Below are 23,877 nucleotides of genomic sequence, written 5' to 3'. Positions count from 1 at the left end.
ACAAGTTTCCGGTCTCCCCAAATAATATGCGATATATACTGATATTTCAACCCTCCCAACCAGTACCCCCTCCCCCGAGTCAGAAAACCCTAAAAAAACCACCAAAGCAGCCCACGGGGATGTATTTTAGTTGTGGACAGAAAAAGAAGACGGGGGAGCTAGACCCGGGGAATAGGCTGCGTAAGGGATGATCTTGAAGCCACAGTTATGTGCAGCTCTCACTGCTTCTTGGACGGTGTAAACTTGAGTAGTGTCCTGGAGCAGCCAGTTTACTTCGGGGCTTTGGTTGATATGATCACGCAACCTGTACAATTCATCTGCGTAATATGTATCATTGATGGTGGAATCCTTCTTTATGTAGATAATCTATTCTAATTTCGCCCTCGGAGTCTTGGAAAACGGGAGCCACGATCTTGCCATATTTGCATTTTTTGGTCGTTACTGACGCCATGTGCTTCCACTGCTTACTGTCACTTTTTGTCCGTGGGTAAAACTGATAAACCCAGATTTCACCCGGAGTAACAATATAACTCCAAAAAGCGATCATCTTTGACTAACAATGACACACTAACGGACCGACACCGTGTTCATGTTCAAATGTTCATGGATTATTCGTTCCACTGATAGTTTTCCAATGTCTTGTGAAGTATCTCGCCTATCCTGCGTTATTGTGTCAAGGACAGCATCTTGCGTTATTGTGTCAAGGACAGCATATCGCTATCTTGAATGGCCACTTTAAAAGGGCAACCAGACCGTGATTCGTCTTCAGAGCTGATCCTAACCTTTGTAAATTCAGAACACAACTGCGAACCACATAGCGTAATGGCACGCTGCGAGACCAATTAGAGGGCCCTAGGTCAATGGACTACTGTACTATGCGCATCGGTAATTTCGGTCCTACGCTAATAGCTAGAATCCATTCTGGAACAAAGGGTTGAGATGAACCTTCTATATTTTTCAAGCACAGTTTTTAGGGTCTTTTGACAAATAATTATTGTGCCGATTCGTCGAACGACAAACATCTACACGTAAATGTTTACTAGGGATTCGAAACGCCGCAGTCCGGGCAAAATTCCTATCCTATGTACATCACACAATGACTACTTGGCATTCACGTCTCAATATGGACGACAAGCATGCGTTCCCTATTCTAACCAGAACAACTTGACTTTCTTAGAATTAGGCCCGGTGGAGTGTGTGTGTGTGTGGGGGGGGGGGGGCTTTAGCTTCCGCAATAATTTAGCCGCACGTACTCTTTTCTCCAGGATGTTGCCTGATTTTAACATAAAAGTGAGACTTCTAGAAGAAGAAAAACTTGCCATGCTCTATATTGATCCCTGGCTTAAGAGACCCACGATTGCGAGGGTCGCGATTAGATGACTGAGCAGTCGATCTTTATTTCAAGTCCATCTCCCGTCCGTTGTATCTATGACAGATTAGGTAATTAGAAAAAGTTTTATTTATATTCTTTCCTTGTGTCCCTTATCACTTATGACCAGTTAAAACAAGCGGTTGCCACAGTTTGCAAGAAATGGATGGTAAAGAGGTAAAATCAATAGGGGCCATCCTCTCATTCGAGAACTTTTGATCCTTAACATATTTGTTAAATTTCATTAGAATGGGACAACAATGGTAGCCCCTCTGGGGGGCCTACAAGATCCATACATATTTCAAATTTTGCATGAAAAGAAGGGGCTATAGCTCTAGAATGTAAGGTCTGATGCGTACCAAAGTCGAACTCGTCCAAGAACTTTAGATCCTTAACACATAGTTTAAGTTTCATCGTGAAAGGTCCACAGACTCCATTCATATTTCACATTTTGTGTAAAAGGCAGAGGCAGATGCACACGAAAATTGAACTCGCCCACGAACTAATGATACTGGTTTTAAGTTTCATCAAAATCGGATAAAATTGTGACCTCTAGATGGTCCAAAACCTGGGTATTACATACTTTTATTATACTATTTACGTATAGGGAAGTGAATATTTGACGAGAGGAAGTTTCGGTCTGATTTTCAGGAAATTCGGACTCACCCATAATCATGCTGTAACGGTGATATCTTTGAACAGTTTTAAAAATTTAATAAAAATTGTGATCTCTTAGAGGGCCCATACGCTAAAATCGTGATATTTCGTACAACCAGGGGATCATAATCCAACAGGTTACGGTTCAATACGCGCCAATATCGCAAGGAACCCAGATCTTTGGGATATAAATATATATTTTAAGTTTCATCAAAATTGGATAAAAAAAACCCGAACCGCTGGATGGTCTCAACCTGGGTATTACGTTCAGAACTACATATTAAGGCCACCGGCAGATTTCGTCATGGTCACAAGATGTAAACAGGGTAAGGGCACGTTATTATTGCCGAGGATTGTGGGTTAGGTTTAAGAATTTGGGGGAGAGGTTAAGTCTCCACATAAGCACTGACCTAGGACGATGAAAAATTAGTTCGTGATATTTCCTAGTTTTATTAAAAATACACACAATACATTAGATTAATATACAAAGGTGATTTCACTGTTTTTTGGTGTTGGTGGCGCTGATGGTGTTCCTTGGATGGTGCTTCTGGTATTCTGGTATATTTGTTTCTGAAGAAAGAAGAATAAATATGAGGATCTCGAGGGAGAGCCACATTAGTGTGTTTCCTACTACGAATTGGATTTCCTAAAAATGTGTTTGTTCCACATTACCGGGTTAGGGCTACGGATTCTTATATCTAGTTGATTTTATTTACTAACGGTTAGGGTGGAGACTGATCTTATTTAATCTAATTTACTGTGCACTAGGATGTCGTTCAGATTTTTATTTTTAGAATATGCAATTATAAGTTTCTGTGTGAAGACTTTCGGGTGATTTACTTGGAGATCAGTATAGTGTTTTCTGATGATTTTGGATGCTCTTGCTGCTGTTGCGCTAAATGGAACTACAAAAGGGGCTATTGCGCTAGCCGTATGAATATTCAAACCTAGGGGGCTGCTGTTTTCAATTTGTCAATCCAGAATTTTTCTCTTGTTAGCCTAAACGTTTTAATTTCTTCTGTAGTTTCAAAGTGGTTCTTGGTCTTTTCTATTGGCGTGACAATGAGATCAGAAATGTCATGATTTGGTTGGTTGAAATGAATCAAAACCGGTTGGTCGTTTTTGGTGACTATGTCTGACCGGTGACCGTTAATTCTTTCCCCAAGTGCATTCTGAGTCTCCCCTACGTATTGTTTGTCATATTGTCTACATGAAATTAGATAAATTATGTTTGAACTATTGCATGAAAGTTGGTCTAATATTGGGAATTGTGTGCCAGATGTTTTGTTATGGAAATGGTCGGATATGTTTATGATTTTGCATGTTTGACATCTCGGATGGCCACAAATTTTGGTTTTAACTGCTGATTGCATATTATTTGTTCCTTAGGAGGCAAGTTCAGCTAGAGTATTGTTTTTTATACGTCGGAGATAGCGTTTGGAGTATCCCCTTTCTCTTAGTTTGCTAAATACCGGGCGTACATGCTGACTCAAAGTCGGTCTTCTGGGTGCATATCCTATGAAAACGGAGAATCTGGGATTTTATGATGCCAGAGAAGGTAGGTTTGGGGTGAAAGGAGCTCTTGAACAATAAATGAAAAATACTTTAGTTTTCAGCTGGCCTGTGATTTTGGTGTTGCTACTTTTAAAGACGGTGGTGTCAAGGAAATCTATGCTGTTATGACTTACATCTGCGGTTAATTTTACAGATGGATGATGATTGTTCAGAATGTTGAAAAACGTCCAAAATTCGTCGAGCGTGTACGTCCAGACTATGAAAACGTCCATAGAAATCTGGTTTAAATGGGTAGAGCGGCAGAACTTCCCTTTCCCACTCCGCCATGAAGAGATTTGCATAACTCGGGGCAAATCGTTTTCCCATCGCAGTTCCGGAAGACTGGAGGTATACTTGGTCGTCATTCATCCTTAGACAAGTGTCGAGTAGTTTGAGGATTTCTTCGTCCGGCCTAGATGCTTGTGGGTTCCTAAGAAAAGCTTTCCTAACCGCTTCAATACCTGTGTTATTATCGATGTTCTGTACATGCTCTGTACATGGACATTAAAATGGTGTGTTCAGGGACTCTTAACTGTTTGAATTTGTGAATAAAATCGTTAGTGTCATTTAGGTAGAATAGGTGTTGGCATGCTAGGGGTAATAAGAAATGGTCTATATATTGTGATACATTATATGATTCGCTGCCACAGTTTGATATTATTGGGCGTCCCTTGGGTAACCTATTAGGTATAAACCATTCCGTTTCTGGATTGTTATGTATTTTCGGTAGCGTATAGAGATGTCGTTGTCGACAGTCAGATTTAGCGGATAGATAATCATATTGTTTTGCTGTTATGTATACTTGTCCTGCAATTCATGTAAGATGTTGTTTATTAAAGTTGCAGTGTCCTTAAAGATGGGTTGGTCTAATTTAGAGTAACCAAGTTCAGCATCAAAGGATTAAACCACCATCACTGTGTTTTCATGGTAAGGGAATTAGAAAGGAAATACAATTTCACTTCATTGCTCAGTACTTTTATTAGCCAGAAATCGCTCAGAAAGCGTCTCCGAGGATCTGGACCCCCAAGAGCTTCCGAGGCCTAGGCGGCCCCTGCCCCCCCTAAAGACCTTAGATGATACCCCCCCCCCCCCTAATCAAGAATTGCTTCCACCGGCCCTGCCAGTCCATCTCTTTCTGCAATGCCATCCCTTGAATATTCAATATTGGCTTGTCTATGTTAATATATATCCCTGTTAACAATAGTGTCATGCTTGTGATATTGATATCATGCCGGAACTAGATATTTCAATTGCTCTAGAACGAACGTTTCGTGCTATATTCTAATCGAACTGTAGACTATGTGAAACGCGAAGTATTAATACCATCTTGAAAGGCCGTACTTTACTACGTTCAGTAACACAGTAGGCCGTATAGTATATAGGGTCCGAATGTTACCAAGGTAAGTCACGCGTTAAGCCCAATGGAAGACCCGAACTTTAACATTTGGTAAGTGTAGCAGCTTCGATGAAAGAGGGTGGGGGTGGTGGTAAAAGGTACAATGGTAAGTATTGCAGTAATAGTAAGTAAGGAGTGAAAAATCAGTCCTTTCTCCGGATAAGTAACATGGTAAGCTTAATGGAAGGGGTGAAAGGTCCGAACTTTCTCGGGATAAATAACACGGTAAGCCTAATCCAGGGATTGAAAGGTCCGAACTATCTCAGGATAAATAAAACGGTAAGCTTAATGGAAGGAGTGAAATACCCGAACTTTCTCAGGATAAATAACACGGTAAGCTTAATGGAAGGAGTAAAAGGCCCCAACTTTCTCAGGATAAATAACACGGAAGGAGTAAAAGGCCCCAACTTTCTCAGGATAAATAAAACGGTACGCTTTATGGAAGGAGTAAAAGGCCCGAACTTTCTCATGATAAATAAAACGGTAAGCCTAATGGAAATAGTGAAATACCCGAACTTTCTCAGGATAAATACGTTGTAAGCCTAATGGAAGGAGTTGATGGCCCGGATTTTCTTAGGATAAGTAACATGGTTAGCCTAATGGAAGGAGTGGATGGCCCGGATTTTCTGAAGATAAGTAACGTGGTTAGCCTAATGGGAGGAGCGGAAGACCCGAACTTTCTCACACGGGAAGTACGTGGTTAGCCTAATGGAAGGAGTAGAACTTTCTCAGGATAAATACGTTGTAAGCCTAGTGGAAGGAGTTGATGGCCCGGATTTTCTCAGGATAAGTAACGTGGTTAGCCTAATGGGAGGAGTGGATGGCCCTGATTTTCTGAGGATAAGTAACGTGGTTAGCCTAATGGGAGGAGCGGAAGGCCCGAACTTTCTCACGGGAAGTTACGCTGTTAGCCTAATGGAAGGAGTAGAAGGCCCGAACATTCTCGGGTTAAGTAACGTGGTAAACCAAATGGGAGGAGTAGAAAGCCAGTACTTTCTTAGTATAAAACACGTGGAAAGTTTAATGGAAGGAGCGGAATGGTCTACTATTATAACAATTATAGGCGCATCCAAACAAACACAATATCTACCATGGCCACCTCCGGTTTCCTACAGGGTGTCGGCGCTGTTTCACAATGTGAAATATATCCTGATAGAGAGACTAACATAGTAATGGATCAAGTTGGGGGCCCTCATCACTACAATTAATTTCTACAAAAGATCAAAACATTGAAATTTTAGAGAATTTATTTCCATTAGTATTATCAATTTCCTGTAAAACAATTTTAATTTCTTCTCCAGAATATTCGAATCACAGTTTCTATACAGCATTGTATCATAATTCCACCCAATCAATGATATAAGTTGGACATATTTAAATTTTGATTTCAATAAAACCGAATGATATTAAAATAACATTGAAGTAAAATTTGTTACACTTTAATAATAGATGAAATAAAAATAATATATGGATTAAACCAAACAACCCAAAAGGGTACAATAGGATTATCAACAACGTGTACATTATGCATTGACAGTACGAAAATACAATATAACAAACCACAAACACCCCTTGACCAATAATATATGTGGACTGACCGACTAAGTAGCAAATTATCGGACATTTTGAAATCCGAAAATAGATTACTTTTCGTGATATTGGTTGAGTTTAACATTATGAAGTTCACAACACTTTTATCCTTTAACGTTGTTAGACCAAAACATTAAGGGTAATAAGATACAGCATAGTGTTTTGTAGCCAAAACTTTGATGAAGGGGTGATGTGGATGTCTACACTACAGACGTTTTTTAAACTATGTACAACTAAAAATAAATTTATTATTTAATACTTTGCTTTGATTATCTATTATTGCAGCAAAGCATTTAGCTCTTTTAGACAAATCTTCCCGTCGCCACTTTTGTCGGCCTCGGCGATGTATTCGTTGATCTGGTCGTCGCTGAGGTCAAAGCCTAAATTCTTAAAAAGATCTCTGACTTCATCAGATTCTAACACTCCACTGCCGTCAACGTCAATTTTGTTAAACACAAGATTCAGGTTCGCCTTTCTGTAAAAGAGAAAAAGGGGGAAATTGGGTTTAACATCCTTTCGACACAAACTATGGTACAATTTTATTTCTATAAATGCTTACATAGAATACGGGCTAAACAGGGATATTGAAAACGTCACAGTCCGATTTTAAATTTTACTAGGATGCAGGACCGATTTTTAAAATCTAACCACGTGATATCACGGATTGTGGTTTATATCTGTTTATATTTAGCATTGTGGGAGCTACGATGGCTAAGTGGGTAAGACGCTGGCTCGCTAGCCTGGAGGCCGGGTGTTCGAGCCCTGATTGGCCGAGAAAGTTCATCTGGATTTTCCGACGTGGTTTCCCCTTGTCAGTGGTGCAGAACGGAGGGCCTGACAAGGACATCTGTCTAGTCTTTCGGATGGGACGAAAAACCGAGGTCAAGTGTATACATTGGAATGAACGTAAAAGATCCCTTAGCAGTTGGAATTCGATATAAGAGTAGGCGATAGTGCCGCTGTCCGGGCAAAATTTTCCTCATAGCAAACGGTATGGCGTATGCCCGTCTTCATTAGCCCAGTATAGAAGCAGAACAGTAGGACGTTAAACTCCATTTCATTTCATTTAGCATTGTACACTAATATCTTGGCTAATGAAGATGGGATATTATATATAGGGGCCCTAAGTACTTTTGGTGCCTCCATATAGTGTACAATACTAAATGTAAACAAGTTATAGACCACAAACAATCCGTGATATCACGTGATTAGGTTTTAAGATTCTATACACGTCATTATCTATTGAAACTAAGAAGTTAACAGTAAGAAAAGACAAAAAAGGAAATCGGGAAAACTAATTAAACGTTTTTAATTAATTTTTATATTAAATATCTTGAATTCGTCATCAAATATAGCTCAAATTCTGTGGCACCCCCTTCCCATGTTGCCCTAAACACGTGCTCGTATGGGAGTGGCTTATATTAAATAAAAGGATAGGTTGCCAGTCAATTAAAAATACGACCATAGCATTAGTCAAATCAGTCAACTTAAAATACAGATGTGACGTCATCCTTTGATGTTGGTGTACTATTATTTCAAATAATGTGCCAAGTGTAACTAATTAAAATATTGAACCCAAGTGATGTATTTCATTGCAAAGCACTTGCAAGTGTCTGTATTTTAAGTTGTTTAATGGCCTCGCGCTTAAGACATTGCGTAATATATTGTAAAAACACTCGGCCCTCACGGCCCTCGTGTTGTTACAATATATTACTTAATGTCTCGCTCTCGACCATTAAACAATACATAATATTTTTTCATTGTGGGCGTATAAAAATCCTTTTTGAGAATAATATATTAATAAAGTTTTGTGTGTTTTGACTATCAACGCACTAGCTTTCTACACTGCAGCAGCAAACTATTTAACCATCCAGACAAACGATAACTTACATGGCTTGATTTCGAGGAAGTTTATTCAAACAGTTGTCGATAAATTCCTCGCGAGTAATTTTACTGTCCGAGTTAGAATCAGCTCCACAGAACATCTCCTGAAAATAGAAAATAAAATAGATACAGAGACATTACCTTCACTGTCAATGTTCGGGAGCCGCGCTGACTCAGTAATTAAAGCGTTGGCTTCCTAACCAAGAGGTCGGGGGTTCGATCCCGGGGTTGGCCGAGACAATTGCCCGGGATTCTCCATCGTGGTTTACCTTTGTCAATGGTACAGAACGTGGTCTTGGCAAGGAAACGCACATAGCTGTTCAAATAGGACAAAAACAGAATTTGCGTGTACACGTTGACAGTTGGGACAAAACTTCAATGCACACTGTATGGTGTATATCCGTCTTCATTAGCCCGGTTGATGTAGAAAAGTGGGTTAAACCCCAAAATCAAATGAAATGGGGTTTAACGTCCTACTGTTCTGCTCCGACTGGGCTAATGAAGACGGGCATACGCCATACAGTATGCTATGGGAGAAATTTTGCCCGGGCAGCGGCACTATCGCCTACTCTTATATCGAATTCCAACGGACAAGTCATCTTTTAGTGCACGCCAATGTGTACAAGGGACCTCGGCTTTTCGTCCCATCCGAACGACTAGGCAGCAGTCATTGCCAGGCCCTCCGTCCTGCACCACTGACAAGGGGAAACCATGTCGGAAAATCCCGATTAACTTTCTCGGCCAATGCAGGGATCGAACACGTGTTAAAGCCCATTTTATTCATTGAAATTAGATAACGGTATACTTGAGTAAACTGTCAATATACATTTCACTGTCTATCATCGCTATATCTGTTCATTCTAAAACCGGTTTGATGTCACGTGACAACCTACCTAATATACATATACACATTGTTTACTGATGATGAGGCTAGACCCCGGGCGACTAATTCATAATAATTCACATTCTTTTATGGATTTCACACACTTTATGGAGAAGTCGCTCTTGTGCGACAATTTTCAAAATAAGTGAGCGGTATTGGATTCACCAGATTGACGTAGTGTGGGTTGCTAGCACGCGGAGCAATGGCAGTTTATGCGTTGCCCATCAAAATTCCAGAAGGGATATCATACGAGTTATCGCCCATTGTATTCTATGTTCAGTTGTTCTGATTACAATATACAGTTATTTTAATACCCCCACTCCATCTACAATACATTCTTTATTTTAATAATCCATCTTTTGTTCTCCCCCTTTTCCCACGACCAGATCTATCATTGACGCCATCCCTGACCTTTGCTGACCCCTAAACGCCGGTCAGGTGGACAATGGCTACAACTCCCTAAATTCCTAGACCTTAGCCTAAATCGTGAAAATGCAATGCACGTGCTTTGTGGGTAAGGGGGCGAACACTTGACTGCTAGAAGTAGTATGTAATTACAACAATCCAAATGAAATTGGAAATAAAATGAAATGTGGTTGAACGCCCGGGCGCCTTATCCTATTCACCAACTGGGCTAATGAAGACACGTGTCGATGAGAATAATTTGCACGGGCAGTGTCGTGTTCGTCTTCTCGTCACCGAATTCCAAGATCTCTTACTCACACTGACGTCCTACTTGAAGGGTGGATGAAATGGGGTTTAACGTCCTGCTTGTCGTCAGTAGAAGGGTAGGTGACAGTCAATCGGCGACTTTTTTAAGTTGACTACCCTTTGAAACAAAACATATTGGATCCGCACTGTCACTTTGCAAAAAAAAAAAAATAACCCGAAACAGACCAAGCCCCGCCCCCATCCCATCCCACAAACAAAGAAATTAATCTTGTTGTGTACTCTATACAATGTATGAAGCATCATGTTTGTTTTAAAATATGTCCCACACCCAAGATAAGTGAAGAATGTAAGGGTGTATAGTGTAAGTGGGTTGACATGTTCTATTGTTAAGCAGTGGACACATTAGCCGAATCGTTCGGCCGAATCAATCGGTGCCGAATTTTATTCGGCCGAATGGGTGGACACACTAGCCGAATGCTTCGCCCGATTCAACCTGTCGATTGCATCACCTTTCACGTCACATGATTAAACATGGCGGCGTCTATGTCTTCAATCTATCACGTGACTTCTCGATATGAGTGGTGATTGGCTAATGAATTCTATATTCGGCCGAATGCTTCGGCGAAGCGGACACACCAGGCGAATATAATTCGGCCGAATATATCAAACCTGTTTGATTCGGGCGAATAGAAATTTGGCCGAATGACAGTGGACACACTAGGCGAATTTCGACGCCGATTGATTCGGCCGAACGATTCGGCCGAATCATTCGGCTAGTGTGTCCACCGCTTAATAAAGAACAACATGGCGAATATAAATACATACATATACATACATATCATATAATTAACACATACTGTATCATTTCGAGACTAACATATCATGTTATATACGATACGCCCACTTATAATTAACCCAAACTGTGTCATTTCGGGACTAAAATATTTAACATATGACATGTCGTGCCTTATTCAATAAATTGGGGTCGGGCAATGACAGTGTCTAGTAGTTCGGATGGGACGAAAACCCAAGGCCCAGTTCAATAAAAGTAGGACGTTAAACCTCGTTTCATTTTTATTTAAGTGATGGTATTTAAATAATGACCTGGACAACCTTTTAAATGTGATCCCACATTTTGTTCCCACCATATTTATATATATACCAGCTGTATAGAAGCTGTATAATTAACAGTAGTAGACTCTGTTAGTCTTCAATCAATAACACATATATACACTGTTCAAATAACTTTCTTTCAAATTAATCGTTCTCTCTCACTCTAACAAATAATAAAATAGTATTTTAATAGCGTAACCTGAATGATTGTAGGTATGATTCATGTTAAAACTATTTTGTTCTGTGAGAGTTTTATTGTGAGCCTTCTCCATACAGATTATTATATATACTGTTTATTGATTTCAATATTAAACCCATTCTCTTACTCTACACGCTGCTATTACTAGCAAACATAAACTTTAATTCAAATTCAATTAAACTCAAACTCCATATGATTGAGAGCGCGAACTAGTCCAACTAACGGGAGCCTATTTACTTCAATAATTCAAACATACACTAATTTTACTTTTCTTTCAAACGGGCATAATGCAAGAGCTAAATCTTCCTATTACAGGTCTTTCTTTAGGCCTGAAATGTTATATAAACTATTACTTAGACATTAATTAACTTATCCAAACCATAATCAATTTTCGATGTCATCTTATGTGTCAGATTTTCACTGGATTTGAATCCGATTTGCTGCTCAACGCTTATTGATGATTTAATCCAAAAATGGATAATCGAGACTATGGTTGTTTTTTTTTATCTTACCGACTTTAGCAATGATGATGGAGGCTAGGCCTGAAATTTAATCGCTAATATCGCGGATCAGAGAGGAGCAATTTTCAGCATATTCCCTTTACATTATCTAGTTTTTAACTATTATAGTGAGAACTGCCAGCTCTTTATCTAATCTTCAATAATGCTCCCTTAACTTAGACGAACATAGGGTTACTATGGGGGAAATAGTACGGCCTTCTTTTATTTACAATTCCAACTGTCAAGGGTTATTTTACGTGCACGCCAGTCGGGACCTCTATTTTTCGTCTCGCCCGAACGATGTTCTTTACCGGGCTGTCAGTCCTGCACCACTGACGCGGGAGAGAGAGAGAGAGAGAGAGAGAGAGAGAGAGTAATCAAGCGTTTCCAAACTGTTTGAGGTTAAAGCCTTCACTCCCATAATAAATTATGTACTAAAATTCTTTACACCTACTGGACACATAAATAATTAAGGTGTTGGGGATATTATCAAAATATACCTACTGGACACATAAATAATTAAGGTGTTGGGGATATTATCAAAATATACCTACTGGACATATAAATAATTAACATGCTGGCGATATTATCAAAATATACCTTAATTAGATTACAATCAAACTTTGTCCGGCACGAAATCGGGGTCATTGGCTTAAATTGGTTACGCAGGATAATAGTCAAGTATTGGAATCGTCGTTAAACTTGATTGGCTTCATATCAGATAGCTATTGCAATAGAAATTGAACCATATGTTAGTCCCGAAATGACCTAGTTTGTGTCGAGTGGACGTTAAACTCTCTCTCTCTCTCTCTCTCTCTCTCTCTCTCTCTCTACATCAAGTCCCTTACAATAATATGATATAGTTATAGTCTGGCGGATGAAAAGAGGTGACAGCAACGTACGGTTACAGTTCAATGTGCGCGAATAATAAAAACTGAGTTGGTGAACTTAAATTTATCTCATTCAATTCAAGTATTTCTATAACATGGTCCTGGCACAAGATCTCTTCACGATAAATTTGATGTCAATGAATACGGAGATTTATTCAAACGCATTGAATACCCGCTTCACTGTGCATGAACAAGCACACTGTTATAAAAGCGACCAAGAAAAATATTTTATTTCACACAGATGTGTTTCGGTAAATTTCAACATTCAAATTGCAATTACGTCGATTATGAAAAGGGTATTTTATGTATAAACGCAGCGACTGCTCGAGTCGAGAAAGTACCCACCGAACACACATCGCTTTGATCACGGTCGGAAGACTAATCCTTGGTCGTTATGGCGAGTTGGAAATGAAATTGACCGGTCGTAATCCCTAACAGTGAGTTTGCCGTTTTACCGAGTGCAGCTTATATACGGAATTTGGTCTTGTTAAAATATGGTCGCATTCGCGAGTTGTCCGTAATACTGAGGTGGTCGTTAAACGGGATTGCACTGTATTAGTGAAATTCTACATATTTTATTTTAAATACTATTAAAGCAAGAACGACTAGCTCTTTATCTGAATCTTACATAATGAATCTTTTATTCTATTTAAACTCTCCCAAAACTAGAAATTATGAAATATTAACGACAAATTTGTTTAGTGGTAATCCGGAAATATACGGGACTAAATTCTACAGAATACAATTACTGAGTAAATACTACGATTCTAAAGTCGTGTCTGTGTCAACTAAATGATAAAGGGGAGAGGGAGAGAGAGAGAGAGAGGGGGGGGGAGAGGTGGGGAGGGGGGTCTGTAGCAGTGGGAGGAAACCAGAGAAAAGCCAGGAGGTTGGAAAGGTGACTCTACTCATTGTTACTCATTGTTACCTACAAGCTGAGAATCAAAATCACCCCACTTGTTTCAATGACAGACCTAATAACATAAAGTGTTAAACCATTCCTTCCCACCACCCACCCTGCCCCACAAATCAGAGAGAGAGAGAGAGGGGGGGGGTAACTTCCACTCGACCAAAACTAGGTCATTTCGGGACTAAAATATGATTTAATTTCATTTCAATAAATCGCTTGCGCTTAGGGGTGTTTAGCAGTGGGAGTAAACCGGCGGACTCGGAGAAAACCCACGAGGCTGGACAGGCGTCCCTACTCCTTGTCACGTACAAACGGGGAATTGAAACCACGCCAGTCGACACAATGACAGACCTAATGAGTCAACCAATTGGCCATCCAACGCCCATAAAGACTAGAGAAAGCCTAGTTGAAACAGTATTATATTCCATAATAAGCTAACCTAAACTCTAACCCTTATAATAGTACCCTTGTCAGTGATGCAGGACTGAGGGCCTGGTAACGACAGCTGTCTAGTCGTTCGGATGGGACGAAAAACCGAGGTCCCGTGTACACATTAGCGTGCACGTAAAAGATCCCTTGACAGTTGGAATTCGATATAAGAGTAGGCCGTACTGCCCCTGTCCGGGCAAAATTTCCCTCATAACACACTATATGGCATATGCCCATCTTTATTAGCCCAGTTCGGAGCAGAAGAGTAGGACGTTAAACCCCATTTCATTTCTTATAATAGTACATATTCATAAACGACAATTCGAACTTGATAAACACTAAATAATGCTAGTCGAAATGTCACTGAATAATAATCAGTACTTGTGGTCTATAGAACTGTGTCCAGAGTAAACGAATGACACAAACGTCATTGTTGAAAATATGTCTATCATATTCAGAGGTTCAATACAGTATGTCTGGATAAAATAAGTGGGATCGGTTGACCGCCTTCTATCAATTATGTTCGCCAAGTTCGTCTATATAAATACGACATTCTTTCATTGTCACTTCAACGACACAAATTACAGCCAGTGACCCACAAAAATTCATAATGGACTCATGAATGACCGCGAGTGTTTACGTTGGAGCGTCAGAAATAACCCCACGTTACAAATTTTGTGTCCAAGCACGTTGTCGACCCATATCAATTGTATTGAATATAAAAGCGATATGTTCATTAGACAATCCCATATTGAACCTCTGAAGATATTTTACTGTTATTTAAGGTTAAGTAAATTTTCTAACAGTTAATTTGCTTGCGCTTGAAAAGGGGGTTAATACCGGGTTTTCAAAAGTTTCAAGGTAACCTCAATTAGTATGCAAAGCTGGATTGTATCAAGAACATAATTACTGAACTAAACCAGTGGTGATCAACCCCCGTTTTTTGCCAACGACGCACCTTGAAACACAGGAAAACATAGCCGCACACCTGGCTAAATACATATGAAAAATATTTGAATTTTGCAAAATAAAAACATGGCAAGTCAGACGGCATACAACCTTAGACCTAGTCATAGACACATAAAATGACTCGAACGAAGTAAAGAAAAACGCAGCTATGAACGTACCAGTAGACACCAGTGAATACTCAATTGGGATCATGTTGATTTTCGCATTTTCTTAGTGTGCTGTTCAAAATTCCACGGCACACTTAGGAAAATCTTGCGGCTCACTGGCTGAGAATCACTGAGCTACATGAAATGAAATGGAGTTTAACGTCCCACTGTTCTGCTCCTAACCTGGGCTAATGAAGACGGGCATACGCCATACAGTGTTGCCCTGGAAGCGGCTCTGCGGCCTACTCTTATTTCGAATTTCAACTGCCAAGGGTTCTTTTACGTCCACGCCAATGTCCCACCCGAACGACTATACGTTGTCAATTGTTAGGCCTTTAACCCTACACCATCACTGGGATCGAACACGGGACGCCCAGGTTAGCGGACCAATGTCCTATTCACCGAGCCACCGTGGCTCTCTCAACTAAATGAAGGTTGTCAGTTCGGTCATACCACACAAATGAATGAAACTACAAAATGCGTTTAACGTCCGCGTCAATCCTTAGTGACAAATTTGTCTTTAACGAGTTTTAACATTTGTATGTAATGAAATGGAAATTATTCAATAAAATCGAAGACCCGATTCGGGAAAATATTTTAAGTTTGATTTTCGTATCCTAATTTGTTTTGATTTATTTATCTGAAAACAGTTTAACTTTTAAAATGCTTTTAAAATGATGTAAGTTTTAAAATATCAACAATAGCTATGTCTACCGCTCTAAATATCACAATAGACTTGTATAATTTAAATGGCAAACTACCAGTAATTGTTTTCCTGTCCCGGGTGCAAATAGTTTACAGTTTGATTGAAATTTAAAGTCAAAGTTGAAAGCAATTTGAACAATAACCGGCAACTGTCGACTTATCTTTGAGGCTTTCGTGCGTTGTTCTGATATTCTTACCCCGAAGGAGCCACGGGGGCTCAATGCGTAAGAGGTCATGTTTTCGATCCTGGTAATGGTCGACAAAGTTCCTCGAGATTTTTCAGCCGGGTTTCCGTGGTGTAGGATAGAGGGCCTGGCAAGGAATTGCTAGTCGTTTGAATGGTTCGAAAAAAAAAACGAATTAGCTGAACGAAGCGGCCAGGACTAAATGTTCCCCCCCCCCACCCCGTTGGGATGCAGAAAAGAAAGATGTTAAACGCCATTTTATTTATCCATTCATTTCCTTACCCTGAACTGTATCGGGGGGTGGGGTGGTGGGGTGGTTGTTAGTGGTTTAACGCGTGCGCATGAAATCACAAGGTCTGCCATTGAGTCAAGTAGCGTGGTTTCGATTCCTCGTGGGTTTTCTCCGGGTCCTCCGGTTTCCTCCCACTGCGTAAGACCCCTACGCACAGACTTATTAATGAAATAAAATTGAACCTTATGTTAATCCCGGAATGACCTAGTTTGTGTCGAGTGGGCGTTAAACCCCATTTCTCTCTCTCTTTCTCCATCTCCGAAGTGTGGCCCTTGACTCTCGCGAACGCCCTTTCATGTAACTCATCGCGGAGTTGCCCTGCCCAAGAGGAAACCATGGCGAAACCCTAGTTTAAATGAAGAGGTCAAGACAGTACGAGCAAGCCTTAATAACAATAAAAACATAAATTTATTGTCGCTTCCAGCTATATTTCACATACATAGTTGAAATAACTAACTACTGAATTTACAACTCGAGGGCTCATTTTGTGTGTAAAAATATCACGCGCTTGGAGAAGCTTATTAACATTCCTGTATAGACTAGTGGTCACTGAACAATATTCACAGATTAAAGTGGAACAGTCACAAACAATTTAAATCCTAAATAAATGGCGGTACCGCTTTACATATTTATTATTCAGTGTAGGTATATCGTAGGTTTATGTTAATCTAACGTCACATAATGGACATATAACATACTGACCCTATACAAATACGTATTGTAATAAATTACAGTTAGAAACAAATTCTGTACACAGGGTAATATCTACTTTCAGAATAAACTCTCTGCTCGAATTGTCGCCATATTGAAAAAATAGTGCAGCCTACCTTCTTTTGCTGTGCGGCTCTAACCCGTTTTACATCAAGGGCGAATGGAGCTGCAGGTGTGTTAAATAGTTAGAAAGCAAGAGTGAAATCATATTGAGGTGGTGGGGGTGGGGGTAACACATGCTGAAAACCACGATTCTATGTGGTGCTGGGGAGTTGAGGGAGCGCTAGTCTGAGAGGCGGGGAACTGGCCGGGTTCGAATCCCCAAGTAGGCCGTAGAGAACATTCAAGACTTCTCAAGGCCCGCTTCTATTCCTCGATCACATGACAGCCACGTCAGTAATAAGTTTTTAAAAAAACAACCCGATCACAAAGACGATTCATATCCCATTTAAAATCTATTCATCAGTCATGCATGCCCACTCCATTTCACATCTTGGTTTACCTTCAAGTAGGCGTTCAAGTACACATTCTTTATACATGTCGCCATTTTCTTTATCGTTTTTAAATTTGGACGTCGCCCACTAACATCAAATATCATATTACATATATGCGCAGGGAAATTATTAATCCTCTAGATAAGACAGCTAAGGGGCGTGTTTGATTAAAACGAATCCAGAAAACCCCCAATCGGGTATTAGTCTTTATAATTTGGATATGACAGCCTTGGTTTTTGAACGTTATAAATATAAGAATGGGACAGGAACGGGGTTTAAAACGTTTCGTCAACATAATACTTCGATTGTTTTGAGTTATTTTGTTCTGTGGTCACTTGTACAACTCCGGGGAGCTGGCTTTTATCACGAAGACTAGGACACATGTAGTTGCAACTTGCAAACAAAGATGCTCATCTCCTCCCCTCCAAAACCTGGGCACATTGAACATTACGCAATACCTGCATGGCAAAAATCCATATACCCTTATTGTTAATTATCCAAATAATTGGGGTTGGACAGGCGAGTCTAATATTATTAACATGACAAACATTAATCGTCGTCCTTGCTGAATGCAAAATTAATCCTGATAATTCCAACAGAGAGAGAGAGAGAGAGAGAGAGAGAGAGGAGGGAGGGTTTAACGTCCACTCGACACAAACTAGCAGTGGGGAGAAACCAGAGGACCCGGAGAAAACCCACGAGGTTGGACAGGCGATCCTACTCCTTGTCACGTACAACCGGGGAATCGAAACCCCACCAGTTGACTCAATGACCGACCTTATGATACAGCGTGCACGATGATAATTCAACTGTAATAAATTCATAAGGGATATTTATTAGCCATTTTTATTTTTACGACCGCAATTATAAATTCAACCCGCGGCGAAATTACAAATTTGAGCTGACCTTATTTGTTTTTAAGTGGTGTTCATGTCTAGTTCAAAATAAGAAGAATAGTCGACGAAAATTTACGATAAAAAAATTCCTTTGATGTTGCCAAAAGGTCACGTGTCGGGCCTAATTTGAATATATTGTAGACATAAGGTTACTACTATTATTACTACGTTTCATGAAGTATGTAAACAAACTGATCGGAATGTTGATTCATTATATTCTGAAAGACATAAACTTTAGTCCCTCCTAGGTTGAGACTCCATGTATATTTCATTGAATACACTAACTCGAAATGTAAATCTACATCCAAGGTTTGTTAGCTGGGTGAGCTCTCTCACGTGTTACTGATATAGTAACAGTTACAGCTAAATAAATGGGGTGATAATTCAGGCTGACCAAATGAGCTTTCACCTTTCTAAAAATCTTTAGAATAGAAGTGAATGAGGGCTTACTTATGGGGCAAACAAAGGCTACTATCAATTTGATTTCTATGTCTACGTTAGCGATGCGTTCTCGTTTTCGAATTTCGGCTGCTGCGTGTAGTTTCAAAATGTATACATCCATCCACACGACTATACACCCTGCTGCTTGTCAGGCCTCGCGCCCTGGCACCACTGGCAACGGAGAACGTGAAACCAGTCTGGAAAACATACCGCAGCGTCATTCAGCGGAAGAGGTGGGTTGGGAAATGAAATGAAATGGAGTTTAACGTCCTACTGTTCTGCTCCTAACCTGGGCTAATGAAGACTGGCATACGCCATACAGTGTGCTATGAGGGAAATTTTGCCCATCCGAACGACTAGACAGCTTTCCTTGTCAGCCCCTCCGTCCTGCATCACTGACAAGGGGAAACCACGCCGGAAAATCTGGATGAACTTTCTCGGCCAAATCAGGGATCGAACACCCGACCTCCAGGCTAGCGAGCTAGCGTCTTACCCACTTAGCCACGTGATCCCCAGGTGTGGTGGTGGTATATCTAGTGCACTCTGGATGATAAGGTATGCCAGTCAAGTGTCGTGGTTTCGATCCCACATTTGTACTTGGGTTGGGTCGCCTGCCTAACCTCGCGGGTTTTCCCTGGGTCACTCTATTTTCTCAAACTACGTGCAAGCGAATTACTGAAATAAAATTGGTTCATAAGTTAATCCTGACATGACCTAGCTTGTGTTATGTGGAACGTACATACTTCAATAATGTCACACTGTTTCAACTGATCACACGATGCTAGTTACATGCGAAGAATTCTAAACGAAATATAATCCGACATCCAATATTAAAATAATTAGAGTTAGAATGAATCATAGAGGATGGTGTATTAATCATAGAGTCATCTAGATAATTATTTATAAGCATTCATATTTATAATTTATAAAGGTTCATTAATGCATGGACAATTGTAATGGCCGTCGTTCGTCAACAACAATTAGGATCGTAACATCTGCTGGTGCGTAGTTCACTTTTCAATATACATATGTAAAAGCAATTTCAGAAAATTTCCAAAAGTTTTAAATTATATTTAGAAATAGGGTTTAACGCCCTGCATCAACCGGGCTAATGGAGAGATGGACATACACCATGAAGTGTACTATGAGGGACATTTCGTCCGGACAATATTAGTAAGAATTTCAAAAATACGCCATTTACTTGAAATTTTAAAAATGTATTTTTTTTTTTTTTTGTAAACAATATTTTATTTGAAATTTATGAAAAGGGATCAGGGAACAGGCATAGCGTATATTACCCCTCTCCTCGTACAAAGAATAGATAAAATTTAATATACAGATCTCCTATGTACATATTATAACATAATGGTGAAAATCATATAAATTTGATAAGTTATATAACCACTATTTATAACAAGTGAAAAAAAGAGAAAGTGCTATTTTAAAACTTGAATTAAAATTGTTCTGAGTAAATCAGATATTGAATCGTCTGGTGACATCGAAGTATAAATGAACTAATTTAAAGATGTTATTTGATGTATAAACTTATAATAAGTACAGTAACAGGAGGACCACACCACACATAAATAAACACACATAACACAACCCCGCGGACAAGACACACAATATACACAGATATTGCAATTAATTATTTTATTTTCTAAATATTAACGATTCAATGTAAGATGTTATTCAGATATTTGATGTAAGATTTACATAGAGAGCTGAGAGTTGAAACTGACATAAATCCCACCTAATGCATATTGTACACGAGTGATGACGTTTATTTACCTCGAGGGAATGAAGTACTCATACTGGTGGGAAATTTTAAATTGTTATACACGAATCATACGGAATGCATCAATAGTGCATGGAGTATTATATACAGGATTATGATTGACGTTTATTTAACCCGGGGGCGTCAATTACTCATAATGGCGGGAAAGTTTAAAGTGGTTGTGTTTTTTTTTAAAAAAAAAAAAGAATATAAACTTCGACCTATCTTATTGACAGGTATCTAAAGATCAAAGGATAATTGGTAGTTTTTTATTAAAAGAATATAAAGCCAGGCCTATATTATTGACGTGTATTTAGCCTAGGGGAGTTTATTAGTCATACAGTAAATATATAGTAGAAACGTATTGAGATATGTATATATATATTACTTATTTTAGTTTAGAATATAAACTTAAATTGACATGTATTAAGCCTAGGGCCAAAGGCTGACGCAGGGTATTTGTTTAAGTGGTGCCTAGACCCACCCCCCTCCCGTCCCACACACCTGCGAATTATTTTTACACGTTTAAAAGAAATTGTATAATAACTGAAATTTGTATGGGGGAGGGGTGGGGTCCCATTCCCCCCAACTGGATCTGCCACAGTTACATAGGGGGGGGGGGGGGGTCCAAAATACATAGGGCCCCCAACCTGCATCCGCCACTGGTATTTAGGGGGTGCCAGGTACATAGGGCCCGTATGCGCTACAGCCCCAGGGTATGTATTAGTCATATATACTAGAGAAAGGTATAGTGTATGTATTGTTGTATATAGATAAACTATAGGTAATTGATCATGACGTATATATAGCCCCGGGTCATTGTATAACACGTTTACCATCCAGGCTAAAAAATAGTTTAATAGTTTACATGGATCAATCGGTTATTGACTTTTATAGAAACAAATCACCACCCTCTTACGAACATCACACAAAAAAACATGGCGACCATCACTTAATTATTATTCACAATTTTAAACTCATCCTAGGTTATTATTTTGGATATGTTTACCCCGCGATGCTAGCACCATACGGGGTTTAGTCAGAGTGATTTCCCCTTGCGTGTGGCGTCTAGTCGTTCGGGTTGTACGCAATAAAACCCCAAGGTTGGTTCGCACGGAAAAGAACCCCAGACACGTGGAATTTGATGAAGAGTAAAAGGAAAAAACGCCGTTGCCCCTCATGGCTACCTGTGGACATTGTTGAACCTCATTTATTAGGTCTGTGAAGTCACTACCATCACTTATAATCGGTCGCTTGCTATTTCATTTTACCTCATGTCATATTCATATTTCAATTTTAGTATTTTTTTTCAAAAACCGGTGTTATTCAGTTTAGTATTATAGTTTTCAGGGACCCTGTAACAAAGAGTTAGCCTGGGGTTTTTTTTTAAAGTAAACAGCAGATAATTTTAAACTTATGTATGCAAACAACGGAAAGTTTCACTGTAAACATGTTCAGTTGCACAAAGTAACACTATATGACATGTTTATTTTAAAATAACTTGCAGTTTATAGTTCAAGGACGTCTCTCCATGACTTAAATATAAACATGACCCACCCACTAAGGTCATAATCACCTTCTAGCCATAACAGACCACGCCCTAAAGCTTTCAATATGGTGTATTCAACTCAAAGACCCGCATAAGATGGTAACTACAGGTGTGAACTGATAGTAACTACAGGTGTGAACTGATGGTAACTACAGGTGTGAACTGAAATGGGGTTTAATTACGGTTTGTAATTAACCTGGTCCCACACCTCGCCCTGCACCACCGACAAGGGTAAACCACAAGAGAAGAACTTTCTCGAGCAGCGCCGTCTCAACATGGCGCCCTTCTCACTTTGAAGAAATGAAATGAAATGAAATGGGGTTTAACGTCCTACTGTGTTGCTCCGAAATGGGCTAATGAAGACGGGCATACGCCATACAGTGTGCTATGCGTGAAATTTTGCCCGGACAGCGGCACTACGGCCTACTGTCAAGCGATCTTTTACGTGCACGCCAATGTGTTCACGGGACCTCGGGTTTTCGTCCCATCCGAACGACTAGACAGCTGTCTGCATAACTGACAAGGGGGAACCACGCCGGGAAATCTAGATGAACTTTCTCGGGCAATGCAGAGATCGAACAACCGACCTCGAGACTAGCGAGCCAGTCTTCCCCACTTAGCCACCGTTAACCCCACATTTTGAAGAGTAGCAATGTCAGGCCCTGTCCCGAGGGGCAGAATGGGGAATAACCCTTTCATTTTGGCCAATAAATAGACGTTCTACTTTCCGAAATCATAAAATGCAGAATGTAAGTACGTTACAGATCCTCTGGCATATGAAAATCGAAATTATCAGGGCATAATGTTCCACATAGCACACTGCATTACGTGAACTTTAGCCCGATTAAAAGAGACAATTTACCTGATGGTTTACTACACTAAAGCGAGTATCCGAGTTAAAACCATCTTCAAGATCCTGATCACCTAGTACACGGATGAGTACATGCTGTCTCTTACACGACACCCACCAACTAAAATTAAGCGAAAGTCTGAATTGTTGTAGGCTGAATTTAAGTCTGGCATTATTGAAATAGTAAATAAATGACAATGCTTACCGCTACCGCATCGGCATCCCCTTCAAAACCACAATGCTTTGTCAGACCGTCATGCAACTCTCTAATTGTCAGGACACCATTTCCACTGCCATCCATTTTGTCAAAGAATTCATTGAATCTTTGCTCTTGTTCGCCCATCTTGCTATATTACGTCTTAAGTCTAACGAGGGAGTATATTATAAACGACTGATCTTGTTGACTATCGTCTGCTGAATGTCGTCTGAAACCTGTTTCGGTTACAATTACTGAGTTAGAATGGACCAGCCCACTCACTGACTTCATTAGTTCACGCAGACACACACATATCGTCAGCCAACCGTGGCGTCAATATACTGTATATAAATATTTCTTTACTGTACCATTAAAGGGACACTAACATAATTTTTTACAATGCGGGGGTGGGGATGTATGGGAGTGTCGGAGTGTGTGTATGTGTGTGTGTGTGTGAGAGAGAGAGAAAGAGAGAGAGAGAGAGAGAGAGATGGGGGGGGGGCGATCCTAACTCCGTCACGGCCACATGGGATCAGTCCCACTTGAATAATTGGCATATCTTAAGATCTTAAAACACACCGAGCTCTAGTCCCGAAATGACATAGTTTGTGTCGAGTGGA

At 39.9% G+C, this 23,877-nt stretch overlaps 1 long non-coding RNA gene across 1 annotated transcript; it reads right to left on the bottom strand.

Annotated features, from left to right (window-relative positions):
- Positions 1–6,988: 6,988 nt before the first annotated feature.
- On the bottom strand, positions 6,989–23,497 carry LOC126807923 (uncharacterized). The gene is made up of 3 exons (XR_007674212.2): positions 23,267–23,497; positions 8,457–8,554; positions 6,989–7,041 (listed from the first exon to the last, which is right to left on the bottom strand). It is a non-coding gene; the product is annotated as an uncharacterized LOC126807923 (long non-coding RNA).
- Between the last annotated feature and the right edge of the window lie 380 nt (positions 23,498–23,877).

Source organism: Patella vulgata, chromosome 9 (assembly GCF_932274485.2).
Source record: "Patella vulgata chromosome 9, xgPatVulg1.2, whole genome shotgun sequence".
Lineage (NCBI taxonomy): Eukaryota > Metazoa > Mollusca > Gastropoda > Patellidae > Patella > Patella vulgata.
Note: the sequence above shows the minus strand (reverse complement) of the source record. Positions and strands in the feature narration are given on the sequence as shown.